General features: G+C 44.4%; 1 long non-coding RNA gene across 1 annotated transcript; it reads right to left on the bottom strand.

Moving 5' to 3' along the window:
- Positions 1-1724: 1724 nt before the first annotated feature.
- Positions 1725-23732, bottom strand: LOC124509633 (uncharacterized). The gene is made up of 3 exons (XR_006961469.1): positions 22575-23732; positions 6630-6792; positions 1725-2814 (listed from the first exon to the last, which is right to left on the bottom strand). It is a non-coding gene; the product is annotated as an uncharacterized LOC124509633 (long non-coding RNA).
- Between the last annotated feature and the right edge of the window lie 137 nt (positions 23733-23869).

The following is a 23869-nucleotide window of genomic DNA, read 5'->3' as shown; positions in this document are numbered from 1 at the left end:
CCTTGGTGAACAGGTGGTCACCCCTCACATCAGAAGGAAGCTGGCTGGCTGAATCCAGCCATTTTTGCCCTCTGGCTACATACTAGAATCATTCTGGAGAACACACACAAACATACATATAAACGCGTATGTTCAGACACATGTCTACACGTACAAATACGTATGCATGCACGTGTACACATACTTAGATGCTTCGGCCCTACACCAGACCAATGAAATACGATTTCTGAAAATGGACTGAATCTTGAGCAACAACCATTTTTAGAAGCTCCCCTAAATGATACAAATACGCAGCACTTGATTGAGCACTTGTGGACTGGATAACCTCCACATCCAACATCCTGGGATCACAACTCCTGAGAATGAATTGACAGCATTTGCTGTTGTCAACATTTTATAACTGCATCCTAGTCTCACTTCTAGAACACAAAATACTTAACACCAGTAAGATGCTAACATTTATCGATGAAGGGTTTATAGTTTACAAAACAGTTTGTCAACAAACCCCCCCCCCCACATTACGCTTGCGAGAAAGATTGGTTATCGTTATTAGGGAGTTTCCGTAGATGAGGATATCGAGGCTAAAAAGATCAAACCCATAGTGACAAGTTATATCACAAGATGAGCATACGGAATAATCAAGCCCAGGTCCTGGTTCTAAGGACACAGATGGGAGCGGGTATGAAGGATGCCTACCGCAGAGGTCTGCATCCACCTGTATCGTTTACTAGCTCCGTGAGCTGGGACGAGTCACGCAACCCCTCTGTACATCATCTCCAACCTGAGAACCATACTGACACGCTGTTTGTGATGCCGATGCAAGTACTGCACGACATTCTACATGGCAGGCCTTAGCAGTGGGCCCAATAAATATTAATGGCATTAGGATGGCTATTAGATTCCTTTCCTCTCTCCCCCTCCCCTGCTTTTCCCACCATAATTACCACTACCACTAGAGCTAATAATAATAATCCCTGCGACTGGCAGAGTAAATGGCCCTTTAAATAGACAAACTCAATTATAATAAAACCCTTTGAGCTACTCTTTACCCCCTTCCCACACACTCTGCCAAAGCAGCAACAGGAAGCATGAATGACCTTCGAAGATGACGCTCTACGAAACCAGACACCCCAGAAGTGCACCGATATTCAAGTCTGGCCATCTCTGTGTGACACGGCAAAGGTGTGATGAGACCGCACGCAGATGCTAAGCTGGATTTAGAAGCAGTGACCAGACGTGCCGCTCCAATCCGCCTTCCAGAATGAACCGAGACCCACTGCAAGTGGAGCACTGGCTGGCAGCCTCCAACCGCAGCACCTCCAGACTTGCCGCGGTGTTGAAAGGAAGGCTCGGCTCGTGCTGGGGAAGCCGCCAGCCAAGGGTGGAGCACAGTGGTGGGTATGCGGGGGCGGCCACGGCGGCCCCAGGAGCTACCACGCTGCAGGCAGCCCTCCCGTCAGCCCACCTTGTCTTGGGGGGCAAATGCCACGTGTGGTTCTCACCACCCAATCCGCTCCCAACTCCCCCATCCCTTCCCACGGATCCGATCACCGTGGCACGAAGGCTTCCCAGTGAATTACGAGCCCAGAGCACCCCAGACATTCCAACAACTCGACACAACTTAGAAACGGTGAAAAGGATAAATTATGAGCGACTGTTTTGTTCCAAAATGCTACTCTTTTATGATTTTCCAAGACTTTATTTATTTGGAAATTTCTAGAGAGTCACAAAATATGCTTGAGTAGTCTATCTAACGGAGCCCCTACAACGTGAAGCTGAAAGAGGGAAAAAAGTGATTATGGATCATGTTCTAGACACGTCATCTTTGTTTTGCAAATTAAATTTGTTATGCCACATTAGCTCAAAGATATGAACATTTTAACAATTCCACATCTACAAACTGCAAGAAAAACAAATTAGGTTTTAAAACGTATTCAGTTCCGAGGACCTAGCTTCCTCCAGGATCTATTTTTCATCTGAAGACAGAAAAACTATTCTAAATGACTACATTTCCATTTTCACCATTTAATTTCATCCTCATTGTTGTAATTCATGTTTTTCAACATATTTAAAACATCGAAAATAATGGAAACCTTCGTGATAGATGATCAACTAAATATTAGTTTGACTTAATAATCTAAATATTCTTCATATTAATACCATCACGGTTAGGAACAATAAAATCAGTACCATGTGACAGGGTTCTCTGTTCTTTGCAATATGGACTCATTTGGATTCAGATATGTTTAGAATTTTAAGTCTAATCACCATCTTGTATATATTAACAACTACTTTATAGACTATCTTCTCTGCTGAATTACATGTTTTTTATGTTAATGTTTTATGTTTTAGGATAGTGACAATACAGTAATTATACAGTTCTCACTATGTGACAAACAGTATTCTGTGTTCCCTACCTGCATTAAGTCATTTAGCCTCAGACGCATTCTATAATTTGGGTGTAATCATTATCATCATGTATAGATTAGGAAATGAGGAACAGAGATGTCAAGTAACCTTCCCAAGGTCACACAGCTCTAAGCGGTAGAGCCTGGATTTGAACTGTCAGCACGATCCAGGAAAAAGAAGTGCTGACTCATCTTAACTCCCATCAATTAAACGTGTGGTCCATGAGTGCGTCAATCCACATGCAAACTGAGTAATTTTAAATCGAATGGATATGACTGAGACAAACGTATCCCAGTTTTAAGATGGAAATACATACGGTCCTTGTCAAACTACTCACCCCGAGGGCGCGACACACGCTCAGTACGCCTTGGCTGCCTGGCCTCTCTCGTTGGAACTGCTGAAGAGCTGCTGGGATGGAGATAACGAATTAGCAAGCCAGACAAGCAAAGCCATCCTAGCGCTTAGACCCATCTGGGTTTAGAGCAGAACAAGGATTTTTCAGTCGTGCAAGCATCATTCCATCAGACTTCCTGCGGTTGATCATCAGTAAGCGGTCGCTGAGTACGTACTGCGATGCCCTCCGCTAAATCCTGGGGCTTTTCAAAGGTCTGACTCGGGGCGCCGGGGTGGCGCAGTCGGTTACGCATCCCACTCCAGCTCAGGTCATGAGGTCACGGCTCGTGAGTTCAAGCCCCGCGTGGGGCTCGTGCTGACAGCTCAGAGCCTGGAGCCTGCTTCCGATTCTGTGTCTCCCTCTCTCTCGGCCCCTCCCCTGCTCACTCTTTGTCTCTCTCAATCTGTCTCAAAAATAAACATTAAAAATAAATAAAAATAAAACCACAGGTCAAAGGCCTGACTTGAACAGTCTACTGAAGCCACAGTTAACCACAGTGCTAACTGAAGCCTTGGCTATGACAAGTCTCTAAAGGCCCCACACCACCTTGGAATTTCAGTGACCGGTATTCAGCTGAGAAGTCATGTGTCTTTCCATCGACCTGACCCCAGGGACGGGATTGGGCGGGAGTCTCTATCACCCTGGGCCACCTTCCATGCAGGACTTACACTCCTGTCTCAGACTGGCCAGGAGTCATCTCTGTCCATCATGACAGTGCAGTCTGCCTGTCTCACCCACAATTACGTCCACACACAGCACTCCATCAATATCGCTGAATGACTACATTCATGCATTGCGGAGACAATTCATAACCTCTGAACACAACTACGTGGGACAAAACACTTGAAGGGATGAGCTCTAAGGGGTGTGTTTAAACAAACCTACTATATTACATTATACACGTCCTTGTCTTCACGCATTTAAACTTCTAGCATCAAGGCTCATGGCATGTCACAATTTATAAATTCATTAAGACCTAAGCTCAAACAGCTAGGTTGTTAAAATTTGTGGGGAGAGGTTACCTAGGTGGTAAAAAAGCCCAGCAGCTAATTAAACATCAATACCTAACCTGTGTTCTGTTCTCATTCATGAGTGGGCACTTGTATATGCTAACATCATCTTCAGCAGTCTGGGTTACTGATTAGATGTTGGAAGCCACATATGGAAATAGGAGTCTTACACACCTTTAATCGTATTAGCTCATTCACTACATGATCATTTAAATTACTGTCAGTTATTTGGCTAGGTTATCTCATACTAATGGCCTTTTATACAATGTTCTGTATTCAAATTTGAGATAGGAATCTCTAGGAAGTAAATTATACACAACATTCATGTATACATGTGGTATATACATCACACCTTACTTTTACATGTAGTCACTATGTCTCTAAATCTGTATGTGTAATCTCTGAATTTTCTATAATGAAAATGTGCTTCTTTAGAAATTAGAAAAATATTTTATACTAAATCCTAAACTAATTTATTCTAAATGAAATTCTAATAGGACTTGAGTGCATTTGTGTGTGCACACAAGCAGTTTCACCGCCAGTTTTCAAGTCCTAGATATTTTGTATTAGCTCTAACTATGAGAGCTATTGAATAATTGTACTAGCCAATACAGAAATTATGTTATGCCTATTTTTTATTTTTTAAAGCATTCATGTATGTAAGTATGTATGTAAGTAATCTCTACGCCCCCAACACAGGGCTCAAAGTCACGATCCTGAGATCAAGACTCGTGTGCTCTTCTGACTGAGCCAGCCAGGTGCCCCACCTTTCAATCATTTTTTAAAGTTAACTTTCTTCGGGGCACCTGGGTGGCTCAGTCGGTTAAGCGTCCGACTTCGGCTCAGGTCATGATCTCGCGGTCTGTGAGTTCAAGCCCCGCAGAGGGCTCTGTGCTGACAGCTTGGAGGCTGGAGCCTGCTTCGGATTCTCTGCCTCCCTCTGTCTCTGCCCCTCCCCCACTTGTGCTCTGTCTCTCTCTGCCTATCAAAAATAAATAAATGTAAAAAAATTAAAAAATTTTAAAGTTAACTTTCTTCACACACAAAAACATAATAATAATTCCTAAAGTGGACTTAATACAGTAGTAGCTAGGTGGCACCTCAGTAAACATTTTAAATAAAAATAAACATTAAGGGGCGCCTGGGTGGCTCAGTCGGTTGAGCATCTGATTCTTTTTTTTTTTTTAATTTTTTTTTTTCAACGTTTATTTTTCAGACAGAGAGAGACAGAGCATGAACGGGGGAGGGGCAGAGAGAGAGGGAGACACAGAATCAGAAACAGGCTCCAGGCTCCGAGCCATCAGCCCAGAGCCCGACGCGGGGCTCGAACTCACGGACCGCGAGATCGTGACCTGGCTGAAGTCGGACGCTTAACCGACTGCGCCACCCAGGCGCCCTGAGCATCTGATTCTTGATTTCAGCTCAGGTCATGATCCCAGGGTCATGGATCGAGCTCCGTACTGGGTTCTGCACTTTGCATAGAGCCTGCTTGGGATTCCCTCTTCCTCCCTCTCCCCCTCCCCCATGCATGCTTACACCCATGCACACATGGGCACACTCTCTCCCTCTAAAATAAAAAAAAAAAAAGGAAAAGAAAATTCACCAGCCTCAGAATACAGACACAGCTATAAAGTACAAGAGGAAAATAAAATTTTAAAAATTAATAAATACTGAAACCAGTGTAAACAAGTAACTATATAACCATCTGGATTTTATTGGGGACAGAACCTAGTTCACCTACATTTCAAATCAGTAAGTACCCTGCAGGTTACAGGTGAGAAAGACAAGAGATGAGGGGGACAAAAATGACCACTAATCTACCTGAACTGCTTTCTGATGTTTACAAAGTTAATTTTGTACCGAGATTTCAGTCACTGACTCTGGTAAGCAACAAAAGTAGCCCTTGTGACGCAGCAAGGAGATGATTAAAAACCAAGAAACTGCTGTGAACCGTTTCTCACTCCTCTGTGGAGGTGACGTGGGGCATAAAATACAGGGAGGGGAGACTCAGCCGTTTCCACCTGGACGGAGGCCACATGAAACTGAGGCCTCCTTGGACCCATCCATGGTTTCTTGCTGGCATTCACACCCTTCTGGGGTGGGCAATGTCCCCCTCCATCAGCCAGCAGGGGGCAGTCTGCAAATACTTACAGAAAACCACACGCATCCTGAACATTCCGGGAAGCCTATTTCCGCACGCAGGCCGGATCCACCTGACATCAATTTTTATTATGCACATCCTCTTGGAGGATATACGACCACTCTTCTGAAAGTCACTCATTAACTAAGGGCAACGATTTCTGAGAATCTGCTGTGCTTAATTGCTACCATCACTTTAACTGAGTTCCTTGAACAAAATCAAGGATCACAAGTGTCCTCGGCTCTTTGATAGCAGCCAACGTATAACCACGGGGAAAAGGAAACTGTAAGAGTGATGACAGTTTTTTTCAACAGAGTATACACTAAGACCAGCCTTTGTTTATTAGGTTCCAGGGAAACGGTTAACGATATAGCCCTGAGCACCGATGAACCTGGGTTTCTTTCCTTTGCTTATTGTCCAGATCATCTGGGAAAAGTGTCTTAGTGGGTCTGTGAGACCACTCTATGTCCTCCTGAGCATTTATTGTGGGGACTGAGATGGGGAATATACGGTCAGCAAAGAGTCTGGCACGTAGTATGGGTACATAGTATGTTAGCTGGTTGTTATTAACGCTTACTATTTTCATGCACAGAACATTTAATCAACTACAAAGGGCACCGTACAAAATTTCAGGAGCGCTTGTCCAGCCCAGGAGCTTCCAGACCTCGGTACCTACCCTCATCAGTGATCAGTGGTTGGACCAGAGACGGATCCAGATGTATAGCTGACCAATCATAGGTTCTCTCCACCAGAAGAACAGCTATCCTTAGTGCCGTCTGCTGGGACTGAGGCAACGTAAACTTCCCAACTGAGGGGCTCCCACATCCGGCCACGTGCACCTTGAGAAACAAAGAAAGTGGATCTCCTGAGACAAAAGAAAATAAAACATGCCGATGTGAATCCACAAGAGCCTGGCAATCCAAAGCAGAGGCGTGGTGTCTGAGGGATTTCCCTTCCTAGTGTCCATCCTCTACATTTCCATCTTTCCCTAGCTTCATATTCTTAATTTTTTTCAATGTTTATTTATTTTTCAAACAGAGAGGGAAACACAGCAGGAGCAGGGGAGGGGGAGGGGGAGAGAGAGAGAGAGAGAGAGAGAGAGAGAGAGAGAGAGAGAGAGAGACACAGACTCTGAAGCAGGCTCCAGGCTCTGAGCTGTCAGCATAGAGCCTGACGCGGGGCTTGAATTCACCAAACGTGAGATCATGACCTGAGCCAAAGTCGGATGCTTAACCAGCTGAGCCAACCAGAGCCCCTCCCTGGGTCCCTATTCTAAAAATAATTTTTTTAACATATATAATGACTTTCACTTTTTCTCTCAGCAACCAATGGGATCTTAACTAATGCAGTGAATCTCGGGAACAGATAATTTTTAAGAGGTAATTATTTCAGTCTTTCAATTTATAAGTAGGATCCAATAATCAAGACAGTCTCATTTCAGGGGTAGCAGAAAATGTCTTCTCTCCCCTCTTCTTCGAAGATAACATCTGAGTATACAGAAGAGTATTTCTGAGCAAGACTTACTTGATGGGCCCCAGGCCCAGAAGGACCCACATTTAAAGATCACCATTCTGAAATTCGTAATAATTTTATCTTTCAACTTGTGTTTGCTTAAGATTTTTTTTTTAAGATCTTATTTTTGGGGCCCCTGGGTAAGTCAACAGGTTGAGCGTCTGACCCTTGGTTTCAGCTCAGGTCATAATCTCATCGTCCATGAGATGGAGTCCCACTTGAGATTCTGTCACTCCCCCGTTCGCCAATGTGCACACTCTCTCTCTCTCTCTCTCTCTCAAAATAAAAAAAAAAAAAAAATGCTTTAAAAAATGTTTTATTCTTAAGTAACATCTACACCCAACGTGGGGCTTGAACTTACAACCCCAAGATCAAGAGTCACATGCTCTACCAACTGAGCCAACCAGGCACCCCTTTTTTTAATGTTTTTTAAGAGAGAGACAGCAAAAGTGGGGGAGGTGTCGGGGCGGGGGGGCCAAAGCATCCGAAGCAGGCTGTAAACTAACAGCACTGGGCATTATGTGATGTCAACACGAATAATAAAACTCGTGCCAGTAACTTAAAATTTTAGTTTTCCTTCATTTAGAAAGACACGAAATAGCAAACAATATACTCTATGACGAGTTGAGAGAGGTAGACCGTGGAGATATGGAAAAGGTTTTGAATGGCACTTCCCCTCTTCTTTTTGAACAAGAGTTCTTGTGTTTTCCTCCCGCATTGGACCCTGCAAATTGTATCCAGCTCTGTTCCTGGGACTTTTTGGTGCAAATACAGATGGAAGTTCTGATAGAGCGGCAGGGTCTGCCTTGGTCTTTGCTGCCACGGTTTGCTTCCTGGTCTGGGTTTCACTGAGCTGTCCTCTGGCATTGTGGAGCGTTAATTTTGTTCCTGATAGTAGGGTCACGATGCTGGTTTTTGTCCTGGTTCTCAAAGGCCACCAGGACTCTGCATCCCAATCTCAGGCTGGTCCTGATTCTCCTAGCCCTTCTGTGACTGCTCATCAGGCTGAACGGAAGCTTCTAGGCTTTCTGATCACCATGCCAGGCTTATTTTAGCTCAGGCTCTCCATTCAGGTACCTCCTTGTGCCAAACCTTCCTTATGGTTCCGGTCCCACACTGGCTAAATTGGGAACGTCTCCAAGAACTGTGGTTTTCAACCCTGGCTACACATTAGGCTTCCCTGGGAGGCATTTGCTTGCTTGTCCTTTCCTAATAATACGGATGCCAGGAATTAGTATGCTGATTTTCTTTCCTTTTTTTTTTTTAAATTTATTCTGAGAGACATATAGAGAACAAGCAGAGGAGATGCAGAGAGAGGGGGAGACGGAACACCAAGCAGGCTCTGTGGTGTCAGCACAGAGCCTGATGTGGGATTCGAACTCACAAACCGTGAGATCATGACCTGAGCTGAAATCAAGAGTTGGACGCTTAAGCGACTAAGCCACCCAAGCGCCCCTCGCATGCTGATTTCCTATGTCATTGTCCCGCTTTCCTTCTCCCAGTCTTCAACGGTGCTGGTGGGTGGGATGGGCTTTCCCCCTTTGCACAGGCAGGGACTTGCCCTAAATTATATCCCCATTTCCCCGCATCTATGGGGAGCCTATCAAAATTAGTAGTCCTCAGATCATCACGTCACCTGACAAGGAGGCCACAGCCCAGAGGCTGCGCTGAAGATTTAGGCATGATGGTGCCTCCTAGTTTGAACATGCAGAGAGAGAAGGGAGGAGGCCCCAAGTCTAAGTCATGAGAATCCCCATTTCCTCGCTGGGTGCAGAATGAGCCTCTACAGATCCGGGGAAAGTACGGCTGGACAGCTAGCTTCACTTCTCACTCTGTTCATGGAATGTCTTTGTGAAAATGCCTACTGTGAACACCTGTGAGTGGACATGTACCCTTGACTCTGGCACTGGGGAAGCAGCACGGTAACACGGTCGACAAATGAATCCTGGCTCTGCTAATGGTCAGTGCTATCTCAAGAAAGTGAGCCTCCTTCTGCTGGTCAGCCAGCCTTAAAAGGCGGGTGCCCCTGTAGGGACTCAACTCACGGCGTTCTTAGGAATATTACCTGCATTGGTATTCCTAAGTTGCTTGAGAGAGGCGAAGTGCAAACACCATGCGAGAGTGTGTTAAATAAATAAACACAAATACAAATTGGACAGCACTTATGTTTTCCCTTAACGACATAAAATACAAAGCTAATAAAAAATACATTCAGAGGGTTTTTGTGTTGCACAAGGTACCACAATGATTTACGATTCTAGTAAAGAAAATAAGAGGCATGAACCAAATATCAGGAATACATGTAAATAATGGAAACATTCCATGATTTCAATAATTACATGCAAACACGTAATGAAAATATAGCCTGGGTGGGTGTTAATTTAAGTACTGTAAAAGTGTGGTCGCTGATGTGCTTGACTACATTGTTACAAACGTATTTATCTTCTAAAAATTAAGCAAAAATGTTATTTTATTTTTCTTTATAACATAAAGAAAACGAACTTAAATATTTGTGCTCACAGAATGGTGAAATTAAGCTTAATCACATGTAAACGTTATCTTATGAATGTTTCTTATTTATTTTTTTTAACGTTTATTTATTATTGAGAGATACAGAGAGACAGAGCATGAGCATGGGAGGGACAGAGAGAGACACACACACAGAATCCGAAGCAGGCTCCAGGCTCTGAGCTGTCAGCACAGAGTCCGACGCGGGGCTCGAACTCACAAACTGCGAGATCATGACCTGAGCTGAAGTCGGACACTTAACTGACTGAGCCACCCAGGCACCCTTTATGAATGTTTCTATACACTGAAAAATCCAATTTTTTCCTAAAACGGAAGAAGAAATATATGGTCACCTTTGGATTTGAACTAATTTCCTAAAATTTGAAGTACATGAAAAATAAATAAATAAAGTTTGAATAAAAAGAACCATTCAGGGATGAAGAACTCAGTAACTGAAATTAAAAGGACACTAGAGGGAATAAATAGTAAATCAGAAGAAGCAGAAGAACGGATCAGCAACCTGTAGGACAGAGTAATGGAAAGCAACCAAGCTGAACAGGAGAGAGAAAAAATAATAGAGAACTCCCGTCAAAAAGTACCCAAGGTGTGGAGTGCCTGGGTGGTTCCATCGGTTAGGCATCCGACTTCAGTTCAGGTCATGATCTCACACTCTGTGAGTTTGAGCCCTGCGTCGGGGTCTATCCTGACAGCTCAGCTGGGAGCCTGGAGCCTGCTTCCGATTCTGTGTCTCCCTCTCTCTGCTCCTGTCCTGCTCGCGCGCGCTCTCTCTCTCTCTCTCTCTCTCTCAAAAATAAATAAACACTAAAAGAAATTTTTAAAAAAATCTACCCAAAGCAGTTCACACCAAGACACAAGTAATTAAAAAGGCAAACAGTACTGATAGAGAATTTTCAAGCAGCAAGAGAAAAGAAAGCAGATACCTACAAGGGAAACCCCATAAGGTTATTGGCTGATTTTTGAGCAGAAACTGCAGGCCAGAAGGGAATAGCAGGATACATTCAAAGGGCTAAAAAGAAAAACAAAACACAAACAAACAAAAACCTGCAACCAAGAATACTCTATCCAGCAAGGCTCTCACTCAGAATAGAAGGAGAGATACAGGGTTTCCCAGACAAAAGTTAAAGGAATTCATCGCCACTAAACCAGCCCTACAAGAAATGTTAAAGAGGAGTCTTTGAGTGGAAAGGAAAACCCATAGGAAGTAAGAAAAGTAGAATGTACAAGTATTTTTTACATCCAAAAAAATAAATTGATGAAAAGTATGACAGTACATACCTAAATTGGGAGAGGGAGTAAAAATTAAGTCCTTTTAGAATGGGTACAAACTTAACCAACTTAACAGAGTGCTATATGTATGTCATATACAAACCTAATGGTAACCACAAATCAAAAAATCAGTAATAGACATGCAAAAAATAAAAAGAAGTATATCACTAAAGAAAGCCAGAAAAATGTGAGAGGAAAGAGTCAAAGAAAGGAGTAGAGAACTACAAAAACCGTAAACAAGTAACAAATGACAATAAATGGATATCTATCAATAATTACTTTGAAAGTAAATGGACTAAAGCCTCCAATGAAAAGACATAAATAGTTTGTATGAAAGCACAGAACACCCCAAACAGCCAAAGCAATCTTGAAAAAGAAAAAAACTGGAGGTTATCCAAATCCCAGCTTTCAAGATAAAGTACAAAACTGTATTAATGCAAGTAGTATGGTACTGGCACAAAAACAGACACATGGGTCAACAGAACACAATAAAGAGCCCAGAAATAAACCCACATTATATGGTCGGTTAATCTTTGACAAAGGAGGCAAGAATACACAATGGGAAGAAGTCTCTTCAACAAATGGTGCTGGGAAAACTGGACAGCAACATACAAACGAATGAAACCAGACCACTTTCTTACACCACACACAAAAATAAACTCAAAATGGATTAAGAACCCAAATGTGAGAGCTGAATCCATAAAAATCCTAGAACATAGCACAGGTGCTAATACCTCTGACTTTGGCCGTAGGAACATTTTTCTAGATATGTCTCCTGAGGCGATGGGAAAAAAAGCAAAATTAAAGTATTGAGACTACATCAAAATAAAAACCTTCAGGGGCATGTGGGTGGCTCAGTCTCTTGAGAGTACAACAGGTTGTGATCTCTGGATTTGTGGGTTTCAGCCCTACATCCAGCTCTCTGCTGTCACTTCGGAGCCCTCTTTGGAACCTCATATTTGCAAATGACATCCCTAATAAAGGGTTAGTATCCAAAATACATGTAAAGAACTTACACAACTCAAACACAGACCAAAAAAACCCCCAAATAATCCAATTAAAAAACGGGCAGAGAACCTGAATAGACATTATTCCAAAGAAGACATCCAGACGGCCAACCAACACATAAGATGCTCACTTATCAACCTCACTCATCATCAGGGAAATACAAATCAAAACCACAATGAAATATTACTTCACATCTGTCAGAATGACTAAAAGGAAAACACAACAAACAACCACTGTTGGCAAGAGTATGGAGAAAAGGAAACCCCTGTGCACCGTTGGTGGGAACGCAAACTGGTGCAACCACTGTGAAAAACATTCTGGAAGTTCTTCAAAAAAATCAAAAATAGAGGGGCGCCTGGGTGGCTCAGTCAGTTAAATCTCCGACTTCAGTTCAGGTCATGATGTGAGAGCAAGTGAGTTCAAGTACTGCACCAGGCTCTGTGCTGACAGCTTAGAGCCTGGAGCTGGTTTCCGATTCTGTGTCTCCCCCCCCCCCCTTCACGTGCACTCTCTCTCTCTCTCAAATATAAACACTTTTTAAAAATTAAAAATACAATTGCTATATGATGCGATAATCCCACTACAGGGTATTTACCCAAAGAATACAAACAAGGTTGTGAGTTTGAGTTCCATGCTGAGTATAAAGATTACTTTTAAGACTAACCTGTAAAAAAATACAAAAACATTAATTCAAAAAGACATACGCACCCCTATGTTTAGGGCAGTACTATATATAACTGGCAAATTACGGAAGCAGCCCAAGGTCCGCCGACAGGTGAATGGGCAAGAAGACGTGCTCTATATACAATGAAATAGCACTCACCTACAAAAAAGAATGAAATCTTGTCATTTGCAACAACAAAGATGAATCTGCAGAATATAATTCCAAATGAAGTAAGTCATAGAAAGAGAAACACCATATGATTTCATTCTATGTCGAAGTTAAGCGACAAAACAGGGGCGCCTGGGTGGCTCAGTGGGTTAAGTGTTCAACTCTTTGTTTCGGCTTAGGTCATGATCTCCCGGTTTCATGAGGTTGAGCCCGTCACCCGGCTCTGTACTGGCAGTGCGGGACCCGCTTGGGATATTCTCTCTCTCTCACTCTCTCTCTCTCTCTGTACTGGCAGTGCGGGACCCGCTTGGGATATTCTCTCTCTCTCTCTCTCTCTCTCTCTGTCTCTGCGCCTCTGCCACTTGCCCTGTCTCTCTCTCTCAAATATAAACTTTAAAAAAAAAAAAAGGTAACAAAACAAATGAACAAAGAAAAAGAGACAAAGTAAGAAAAAGATTCTTACATACAGAGAACAAACAGGTGGTCACCAGAGGGGCAGTGGGTGGAGGGATGGGGGAAATAAGTGAAGGGTATGAAGAATAGTTATCATGATGACCACTGGGTAATGTACGGAACAGCTATTGAATCACTGTATGGTGCACCTGAAGTTAATCCAGAACACTGCATGTTAACTGTACCACAATTAAGTTTATTTTTTTTAATTTTTTTAATATTATTTTTCAGAGAGAGAGAGAGAGAGAGAAGGGGAGGGGCAGAGAGAGGGGGAGACACAGAATCTGAAGCAGGCTCCAGGCTCCGAGCTGTCAGCAAAGAGCCCGACATGGGGCTCGAACCCACAAACTGTGAGATCACGACCTGAGCCGAAGTCAGACACTTAACCATCTGAGTTACCCAGTGCCCCAAGTTTTTTAATCAAAATTGAATTAAATAAATAAAATTTGGAGTATATGTAAAGTTAAAGGAAAATTACACTTCAGAGTTACAAAGTCTTTTGAAGACCCTTAAATTGATGGTCCATATGGAGTGTGTTCTACATTTATAGTTGCTTTTTGAGATGTGAATCTGCAGCTACTCAAGGACTACACTATAAAAAGCTTACTTTCTTAATATGGCACTTTCAAAGTATGCTAAGAGTGGGATAATGTACTCCAAGGTGAAGAGAGAGAGAATAAGGTACTGGAAAGAAAGCCTGGTGCTTAAAACGACAACACAGATACAGCTAATTGCCTTCCATGAGAAATTTACAAACACAAAACAAGTATGAGGCCAGCACACGGGAGGTAGACTTCCCTAGGTGATGGGATGTTGTTGGAGTGACCTGAACTTGCCATCTTTCCTACGAAGAGAATGGATTTTGTGTTTTCATTATTTTAAGTACGTATGCCCACAGGGATCTAGGACAGTTCATCAGAACTCGGGGATGTTTTTCCCCTGCACGGAAAACTGCATCAGTCCATATAATTCAACAAATACTACCCCGTTGTGCTCCCACATTTTACTAGTTCCTGCTCTGTGGCATGTGTGCTGAAAATCCAAACCATAATAGGAGATTTTGAACTTACAACTGTCTTTTACATGTCAGGCTGGGTCCTTTCAAAATTTCACTTTGACTTCCATTTCAGATTTTTTTTTATAAATTTTTTTCAATGTTTACTTTTGAGAGACAGAGAACAAGTGAGGGAGGAGCAAAGAGAGTGGGAGACAGAATCTGAAGCAGGTTTCAGGCTCTGAGCTGTCAGCGACAGAGCCCGATGTGGGGCTCGAACCCACAAACCATGAGATGGTGACCCGAGCCGAAGCCGGATGCTTAACCGACTGAGCCACCCAGGTGCTCCTCATTTCAGGTTGCTGACCCATTTTACCGGTTCATTTTGTAGTTTTCCAAACAGGGAATCCATCTGTATAGTTGGGGATGTCACTTTTATCCTAGAAATTTTTGAAGTCGTTGTAAAGAATGTTTTTGAAAGTTTGTGAATTGTGTATCTATTTATGGTTTTAAAATAAAATACAAGATGTTCAGTGAGCACTCACTCAATGGCAACCATACGCTTTTTCAAAGTGCTTGAAAATTAGAGATGAAAAGACATTTGGAATTGCTTCCTATTCTGCAAAATGTTTTTGGTAGAAAGGGCATTGTCGGGGCGCCTGGGTGGCGCAGTCGGTTAAGCGTCCGACTTCAGCCAGGTCACGATCTCGCGGTCCGTGAGTTCGAGCCCCGCGTCGGGCTCTGGGCTGATGGCTCAGAGCCTGGAGCCTGTTTCCGATTCTGTGTCTCCCTCTCTCTCTGCCCCTCCCCCGTTCATGCTCTGTCTCTCTCTGTCCCAAAAATAAATAAACGTTGAAAAAAAAAATTTAAAAAAAAAAAAAAAAAAAGAAAGGGCATTGTCATTTTCGTCACTGCTGTCAAAAACAAACATTTGCTAGCATCTATTTCTTTAACGCTAAGTGTAAGGTAAGATCTTGCTTGGAATGCCTGGGTTGCTCAGTCAGTTAGGCGTCCAACTTCTGTTCAGATCATGATCTCACAGTTCTTGAGTTCGGGCCCTGGGTGGGGGTCTGTGCGGACAGCTGGGAGTCGGGAGCCTGGAGCCTGCTTCGGATTCTGTGTCTCCCTCTCTGCCCCTCCCCTGCTTGCACTCTATCTCTCCCTCTCAAAAATAAATAAACATTAAGATCTTGCTACAGCTCTGAGCCGCACACCTTCCTACAGGGGAATTTACCACAGGGAAACATTTCCCTCCATTTACACTGACTTGATGAGCAACACCCCAAATATCCCATATAACTCAAAAAAAAGCCAAACAATACTACAGCTAATTCAGGGCTTAACAACATTTATGCCAAGTAATATCTACTGTACAAACATAATTAACACTGCAACTAACCTTTGAAGGCATCACACATCACAGCTGTGTTCTTATTTCTTTGGGGGAATAGTCACAAGATGAGTATGTATTGTGCAGCTTTATCTAGTCGAGGAGTAAATAAATTTTTCCCCTGTCTTATATAGAGATCATACCTGCACGTTTACTTGTGCTTAATTCAACAGGTATTTATCGAACACTGCAGTGGATACGTCGATGTAGAACTGCCAGCCTCTTCCTAAGGAGGCGTGCCCAGGCAAGTGCAGACTTTGGAACGGTTCCATCTACCTGTCCGTTTCTTGCATGGCACGTGCTCACTGAGTCACGTCTGTGAGCATCTGTGCTTTGTCTTGACATATTTTGTGCATCTGTTAGCGAGATGTATCCTAAGATACCAGGTTTTTTAGGTCTTGGAATTGACAAATCCTTTTTCTATATAAATTAATGGCAACTGCCTCTGTGCCTCACATCATTTCAGCCAATGAAAGATTTCATAGGGAGTTTCCACTTTCAGATACCAGGAAATCTGTAGTACAATTTGCTGCTCACAATTACTGTTCCAGAGATATGCGGATATGCATGTGATAAAAACAGAGTCTTTTTCTAAGTCTGAAAGGAAGACAGTAAAGGAAGAGCTTTTCCACTGACAGGCTAAGCGGATGTGGGGGGGGGGGGGTCACAGCAGCCTCTTGGGGATGCTCTGCCTGTGGAATGAAACAAAATGAAAACTGAGTGCTTGATCCAGCCATACCTGCAGGTAGCCCTACCTCTAAACTTCTAGATTATTTTAACCAGCAATTCTCTTCCTGCTTAAGCCAGTTAGATTACCTGAAACATGCCCACGAAAGATTCCCAACTCTTCTACTTACTAGTCTATACTTACTAGATGCCAGCAAAACCAAGAAGCACCAGTCTCTCCTACCAATGAACTCTGAACACAGCGGAAGCAACTACATCTCTACTGAAATAAAAACTTATAAAGGGTATGGCAACACCTCATGGACCAACAAAGAGGAGGGTATGGTGAATACTGAACGATATGAGGCAGCAGCACCTGATTTAGGCCTTGAAGAATAAATAGGGCTTAATAAAATAGAAAAAAAAAATGTGCAAGGACATTCCAGCAAGAGAAAAAAATTTTAAAAAACAGTGAACTAAAGGCAGAAAGTTTATCTTAAGATTTTTCCCCCAATCCCTAGCGCAGTCCTTGTCATATACTAAACACTAAATAAAGTTTATTCAAAGAACAAAGGCATAGGGGCGCCTGGGTGGCTCAGTCGGTTAAGCGTCCAACTTCAGCTCAGGTCACGATCTCACAGTTCGTGAGTTCGAGCCCCGCGTCGGGCTCTGTGCTGACAGTTCAGAGCCTGGAGCCTGCTTCACATTCCGTGTGTCCCCCTCTCTCTGCCCCTTCCCTGCTCATGCTGTGTCTCTCTCTGTCTCAAAAATAAATAAACATCGGGGCGCCTGGGTGGCGCAGTCGGTTAAGCGTCCGACTTCAGCTCAGGTCACGATCTCACAGTTCGTGAGTTCGAGCCCCGCGTCGGACTCTGTGCTGACAGTTCAGAGCCTGGAGCCTGCTTCACGTTCCGTGTGTCCCCCTCTCTCTGCCCCTTCCCTGCTCATGCTGTGTCTCTCTCTGTCTCAAAAATAAATAAACATCGGGGCGCCTGGGTGGCGCAGTTGGTTAAGCGTCCGACTTCAGCCAGGTCATGATCTCGCGGTCCGTGAGTTCGAGCCCCGCGTCAGGCTCTGGGCTGATGGCTCAGAGCCTGGAGCCTGTTTCCGATTCTGTGTCTCCCTCTCTCTCTGCCCCTCCCCCGTTCATGCTCTGTCTCTCTCTGTCCCAAAAATAAATAAACGTTGAAAAAAAAAATAAATAAAATAAATAAACATTAAAAAAAAAAAAAGAACAAAGGCATAAAGATAAATGATCACCTAAATGATTTCTCTGAGTTAAGACCTTGCTCACTGACATACATCGCTCCTACTGGAAATTACGTTTTTATAATAACCTACTTTGTGACACAGCTTCCAGGAAAATAACCAGAAAGAGTTACTGCTGTCATTGATACATGGAGAAAGGGCAGCTTTAATTACTTGCTAGACTTGCTTTTTTTTTTCTTCTTTGCCAGATATAAACAAGTTCTCTAAATGCCATACACAAATCTATAGGTCACATTAAAGACTTCTACCATTTTTCAGTAAAGTTTTAAGTATCTAAATACAAACACCCAGTTACAAATTCCGGCCAGAGAACTGAAGGAAGAAACAAGGTTCTGAAACCTTTGGTTGCCAAACAGCACAATCCTCAGCACCTAATGAGAGCTTACTATGTTATTCATTCATTTTTGTACGTGAGCACTTACTAATTCGTTTTTCCAACCGTGTAGGACAGATCTCTGTACCAGGGGTGTTTTGGTCTGACGGGGATCTCGGCTGATAATCTCTGCGTCTGTGTGGATATGGGAAAACGGTTTTCTTTCTAAATTTCCACCCATTATATGTGTTTTCCCTTTCCCCATTGTTGTAAAAGTTATACGAGACGGTGTTTATGAAGGACCAGCATGTCAAGGGAGGTCAATAAATGAAGTAGATGCTCAGGAAAAGAAGGCATTTTGCAAAACCAAAAGAGACTGAAATCCTTAGTTTGTCCTCTTGAAATGAGGTGATTAGATAATTGGAGGTTCTAGCAATTAGGGTGCTTCTTTTGCTAACAGCAGCAATAATGAACACAGCGGTCTGCATTAAAATACAGCATTTTGGTAAAATTAATGAAGCTGAAGTCACGAACGCGGACATTCTGCTTATCATTCAACAATTTCACTTACTTGACACTGACGTTATTTCCCTAATGATCTCCTCCACTGTAAGAAAACCATTTGAAGGCCGGTTTGAAGGATGCTATCCATCCATCCACCTGTACGAACTGTGGACCACGACTGTGGCCTGTCAAGGGTAGAGCTGTTCCGCAACAAAGTATACAGGGCAGCAAACACAGATCTTGTTTCATTGGGCTTTCCAAGATATTTGTAACCTTGGGGCACCTGGATGGCTCAGTCTGTTGAGCAACCAAGTTTGGCTCAGGTCATCATCTTGAGGTTTCTGAATTCAAGCCCACTTCGAATCCTCTGTCCCCCTTTCTGTGCCCCTTCCTGCTTGCGCTCTCCCAAAAATCATTTTTTTTTTTAAATTAGGACTCAGTAATGCATTTGGTGCCCCAATCCCACCACTTCCGTATCAAAGATTGAAACCTCTTTGCAACAAAATCTATTTTTAAGTATGCAAATTTTCAAACGTCTCCTGCTCTATCTTCTACTTATGTAGAATATCAACCACAAGTAGTCTAATTAATTCCGACTCAATAGTAGAAACACTTGGAGAATCTTCACCATCCCTATTTGTCAATGCAAATGTATAACATATTGGGAATGTGTTAAACTAGAAGGAAGCTTAAATTTTTTTTTAATTTTTTTAATGTTTATTCATTTTTGAGAGACAGCAGGTGGGGAGAAGCAGAGAGAGGGAGACACAGAATCCAAAGCAGGCTGCAGACTCTGAGCTGTCATCCCAGAGCCGGACACGGGGCTTGAACTCATGGACAGCGAGGTCACAACCTGACCTAAAGTCAGACGCTCAACCGACTGAGCCACCCAGGCACCCCCCCAAAATTTTAATTAAATAAAATGAAGCTTATAAATAAGTGTTACATTTTAAAAACGTCTTTCATAGAAACTTCATATTTAATTTCTATGCCACACAGACAACTTGATATTTAATTTCTATGCCATGTTTAGAAGAACGTATATATTGTTAGATGCATCCAATCATAAATAAATCACACTTAAGAATGTCTACTTTGTGTTCTTATGGTGTCAAAGAAAGGCCTTTTGTTATATACATGCAAAAGAAAGAATACGTGTATATTACACATATAATTCAAATAATTTTTGGAACAATATTCTCCCATTTAGAAAGGATTCACCCAGTGCTCTTTCAAGGCATTAGTTTTTCCCGCAAATTTCTAGTAAAGAGAAAACAGACGCAATGGAAGAAGTACGTCTGTTAGTGACACTGTCTTGTCTGCAGGACGTAGAAAGTGAGTTCTAAGTACCTCAAGAAGGCAAACAGAAAAGGGTGAGTGCAATGGGGGAGTGACCCACAGACGGTCACTGCTGCACCCACGGGCTCAAGAAATGCCATCACGCCTACCCCTGGTTGTGTCTTCCTCAGCCCTGGTTCCCCTGAAGTCACGTTTACGTGAGGGCTGGCTCCCTCTGCCATTCATCGATGACTTCACGTCCTTCCTCTGCGTAGGGGCATTCATTCATCGATGAGTTCACGTCCTTCCTCAGAGAGAGGGATCCCTGGAAAGGGATCCAGTGTCTCTCCCTGGGTTCGGATGGGACATTCTGCGCCATGACTGCAAAAGTGCCCTTCTCTGAATTCTGCAGTGCTCTCTAAACGAGGGGCCACTTCCACGAGACACAGAGCGTGTGCCGACATCATCTACCGTTAGGACCTGACGCCCCCGTGGAAAGGGCACTGCTATGCACTCCAACGGTGTGGCCACACTGCCCTGAAATCAGTAACAGTGTGCAAGATTCTGGGAGGAGGTGACAGGGGTGATGAGTTACCAAAAAGGAGAGAGGACAAGGCTGTTGCCAGGCAATGAGAGCCAGTCCCACAGAGGTATTAACATGCGGTAAGACGCCAAGATGGGAAAATGACATCACAGTACACGGAGAGTGTGGGAAAGAGCTCAGAAGGTCCCGGAGCTTGCAGCCATGAGTTAACAAGGCATATAGGAACCAGAAGCCTCAGAATGAAGGCTTCCAAGGTGAGTTAATCAAAATAAGTAGTCAGGGCAGAAGTGCCCCCCAACTTAGTACAACAGCAGAAAGCTGTTTTTTTTTTTTTTAAGTTTATCTATTTACTGAGAGAGAGAGAGAGAGAGAGAGAGAGAGAGAGAATATCCCAAGCAGGCTCTGCACTGTCAGCACAGAGCCCAATGCAGGGCTTGAGCTCACGAAACAGGAGATCAAAACCTGAGCCACAGCAAGAGTCCGACACTTAACCAACTGAGCCCCCCAGGCGCCCACGATTGCTGAGCTTTCAAATCAGCTGCGCGAGAATATGCTTCACAGGAAGAAAGGACCACGATAGGTAAAGAGGACTTTAGACGAGGTTGCCCAGAGCGGAGCTAATTAGCAAAAGTCAGGTGCCTTGTTGGCCCTGAGGCAGCGTGCTCTATTTGTCTCACCCCCTAGGCCAGCTAAGACCAAGAGACCGGGCGCCTCACGACTGCCGTTAACAACCATCTGCCCGGCACCAGGATTTTGTTTTGTATTGACCCAAACCCCTAACACCGCATACCTTCAAGACCTCCTTTCCCCCACACCCATGAGTTAATGTTCACGGTTTCATCGTCTCTTTGTGCACGTCCATCACGCTTGTAAAAATAACAATAGAAACAGAGCCAGGACCCTTCCTCAGGGCTCTTGTCTCCTCCTGGACATTACCCTCTTTTGCAGTCCAAGCCTGCGTCCGCTCTCTTACTGGACAAGACAGAACTCCAGAGCCAGAGCCTACGACAGGAGAATAGACTGGAAGAAGAGGGTAGATCAGAAATACTGAGGTGACGTCCTGTCCTGGGGGCAGAGGTGTGACAAGTACCCCTTACCCTGTCCCTTTCTCCGTCTTTATGGCACAGTTGATAAAATGCCGAGGGAGGACGCTGGGCACAGGGAAAGGAGAGGCAGGTCTCCACCTGGGCTTTCCTGCCAGGTGCTCCCGTGGGCGGTCTCTCCGAGGGCAGCGTTTCCTTCCCTGCAGCTGGGCGTTCACATGCTTGCACAGGATCAGGTCTCTGTAATTATAAATCAACCGCCTCCCTGTCCTTACAACCGGCATTTCTGATGAGGGACAACTCCATTCTGCTCAACTCTGTCAGCCCTGTACCAGCACAGTATCTGTAACACAACGTATGCTTGACGAATGTTTGATGAATGGCTCAACAAACCAGTTCAAAACTAAATTACGAAGGAAAACAGAGAAGCCAAAAGAAGCAAACGAACTGGTAAAAAAAATGTTCTTAAAGGGCAATTAAGTTACTATATATTCACACGAGTAATTCACTTAAATGCAACAACCCAAAACACATACTTACTGATGATGCACCGAGTGTTAATGGCTGGCCTTTAAATTATGAAAACAAATGTGAATGGGTCTTATATTGTTCCTTACCTTGGGGAGCTGAATTTTTTTTTTTTTTTAAGTTTATCTATTTAGAGAGAGAGAGAGACAGAGAGGGAATCCCAAGCAGGCTCCGCACTGTCAGCACAGAGCCCAATGCAGGGCTTGATTGAGCTCACGAAACAGGAGATCAAAACCTGAGCCACAGCAAGAGTCCGACACTTAACCAACTGAGCCCCCCAGGCGCCCATGATTGCTGAGCTTTCAAATCAGCTGCACGAGAATATGCCATGGGGTAGAAGAGAAAAAGGAGAGACTAGTTTTTAAGACAGTTTAAAACGGTAAGAATTAGTGTATGTCCTGCCGAAGCGAGCACTAAAACGGTAAGAATTAAGTTATGCAGCTTTTGGAACGCTTTTGCCATGACACTCAAATGGCGAGGAATCTCACTCACCAGCAGGTGTGGTAACAGCGTGGGATCTCAGGTTTCCTTTAAGCGAAGGCTCCCGTGGTCATCCTGCTCATCCAGGCTGCCCAGTGACCGAGTTTCCAGCGCGCTCTGAATCAACCTGCCGACAGTGCTCACACACAGGCAAGAGTTGCCGTCTCACCACCGCCCCAGCCTCTGGCTCTGGGGACTTTGTCTCTCCGGGAACTGGCAATGTTACCGCGTCACCTGGAGCCAGATCACCCCACCAGCTACACCAGGGTTTCACAAGCTTCAGGGTGCATAGCAATGGGGGGAGGGGGGAGCAGGGGGCTCTTAAAAGGCAGATGCTGCTTCAGGACACGCGATAGGAGGCCCGGGAGCCTTCCTTCCTAGGACGCTTCCGGGAGGATGCTCTCCTGGCAGGACCACCCTCCACCACGCTTACGGGGCGGTGCAAGGAAGAAAGAAGGGAGAGCTCGTCCTCCCTGATTTCCTCGACGTACACTTCATCTTCCCTTCCCGAAACTCTTAGGGCAGTGAAAACCTCCTCACCTAACGCAGTCGCACTAGGCTTAGACGTTAGGGTGTCTTCAGGACCCCCGCTCGCTCTCAGAAGGCTATTTAGGAGCACGAACACCAAAATCTGCGCACTCATCACCTCCGGGGCTCTGGCTTCCAGCTAGCGCTGTGGGCTCAGGTCCTGGCATCCCCAGTGCCGGAGGAAGAAAAAGCCCAACGTGAAGGCCATTTGGGGAGCCCCCCCCCCACCCTTCACTTTCGGGCCAAGACACTGGCACATGTTTCAGATTCTCCTATAGTAGCTGCGGTCAGGGTAAATCTGTCCTTCGACAAAGGGAACCTGGAGAACCTTCCACCAGGAATTCCAGCCTCGCTTATTCTCAGATTAGACAGAGAAGCTGGCTCTCAGGGGATGCCAGCGGCTTGGCCACCAGGTCTCAAGTCTATCCGGAGCCAGCAAACGAAACAGAGGCCGTCTATTGAAGGCCGGTGCGGCAGGGGCACGAGCTTTACGGTTTAGCACGAGCTTGCACGTCAGCATCCCACTTTGCAGGTTTGTCAGCGGAGTAGTTCACGGGGGTGAGGCAACCCGCGCAAGGTCACAAAGCCTGAGGAGCCTGAGGCTGTGCACGCTGCGCCAAGCCACAGTCCGGCCTTTCCAATAATGCCTACGGAACAAGTAGAGGGGGGCGCTGAAGAGCAGCCAGGCGTCCGGCCACAACGCCGCCCGTGGCCCCCGCCCTTTGGGCCAGCAGGACCGCCCCTAAAGGGGAAGGGGGAGAAAAGGCGGAAAACCACTT

Source organism: Lynx rufus, unplaced genomic scaffold, assembly GCF_022079265.1.
Source record: "Lynx rufus isolate CCGP_SWC_20201006 ecotype Redwood Valley unplaced genomic scaffold, mLynRuf1.p SCAF_14, whole genome shotgun sequence".
Lineage (NCBI taxonomy): Eukaryota > Metazoa > Chordata > Mammalia > Carnivora > Felidae > Lynx > Lynx rufus.
The sequence above is the reverse complement of the archived record's forward strand: the minus strand, read 5'-3'. Positions and strand labels throughout refer to the sequence as shown.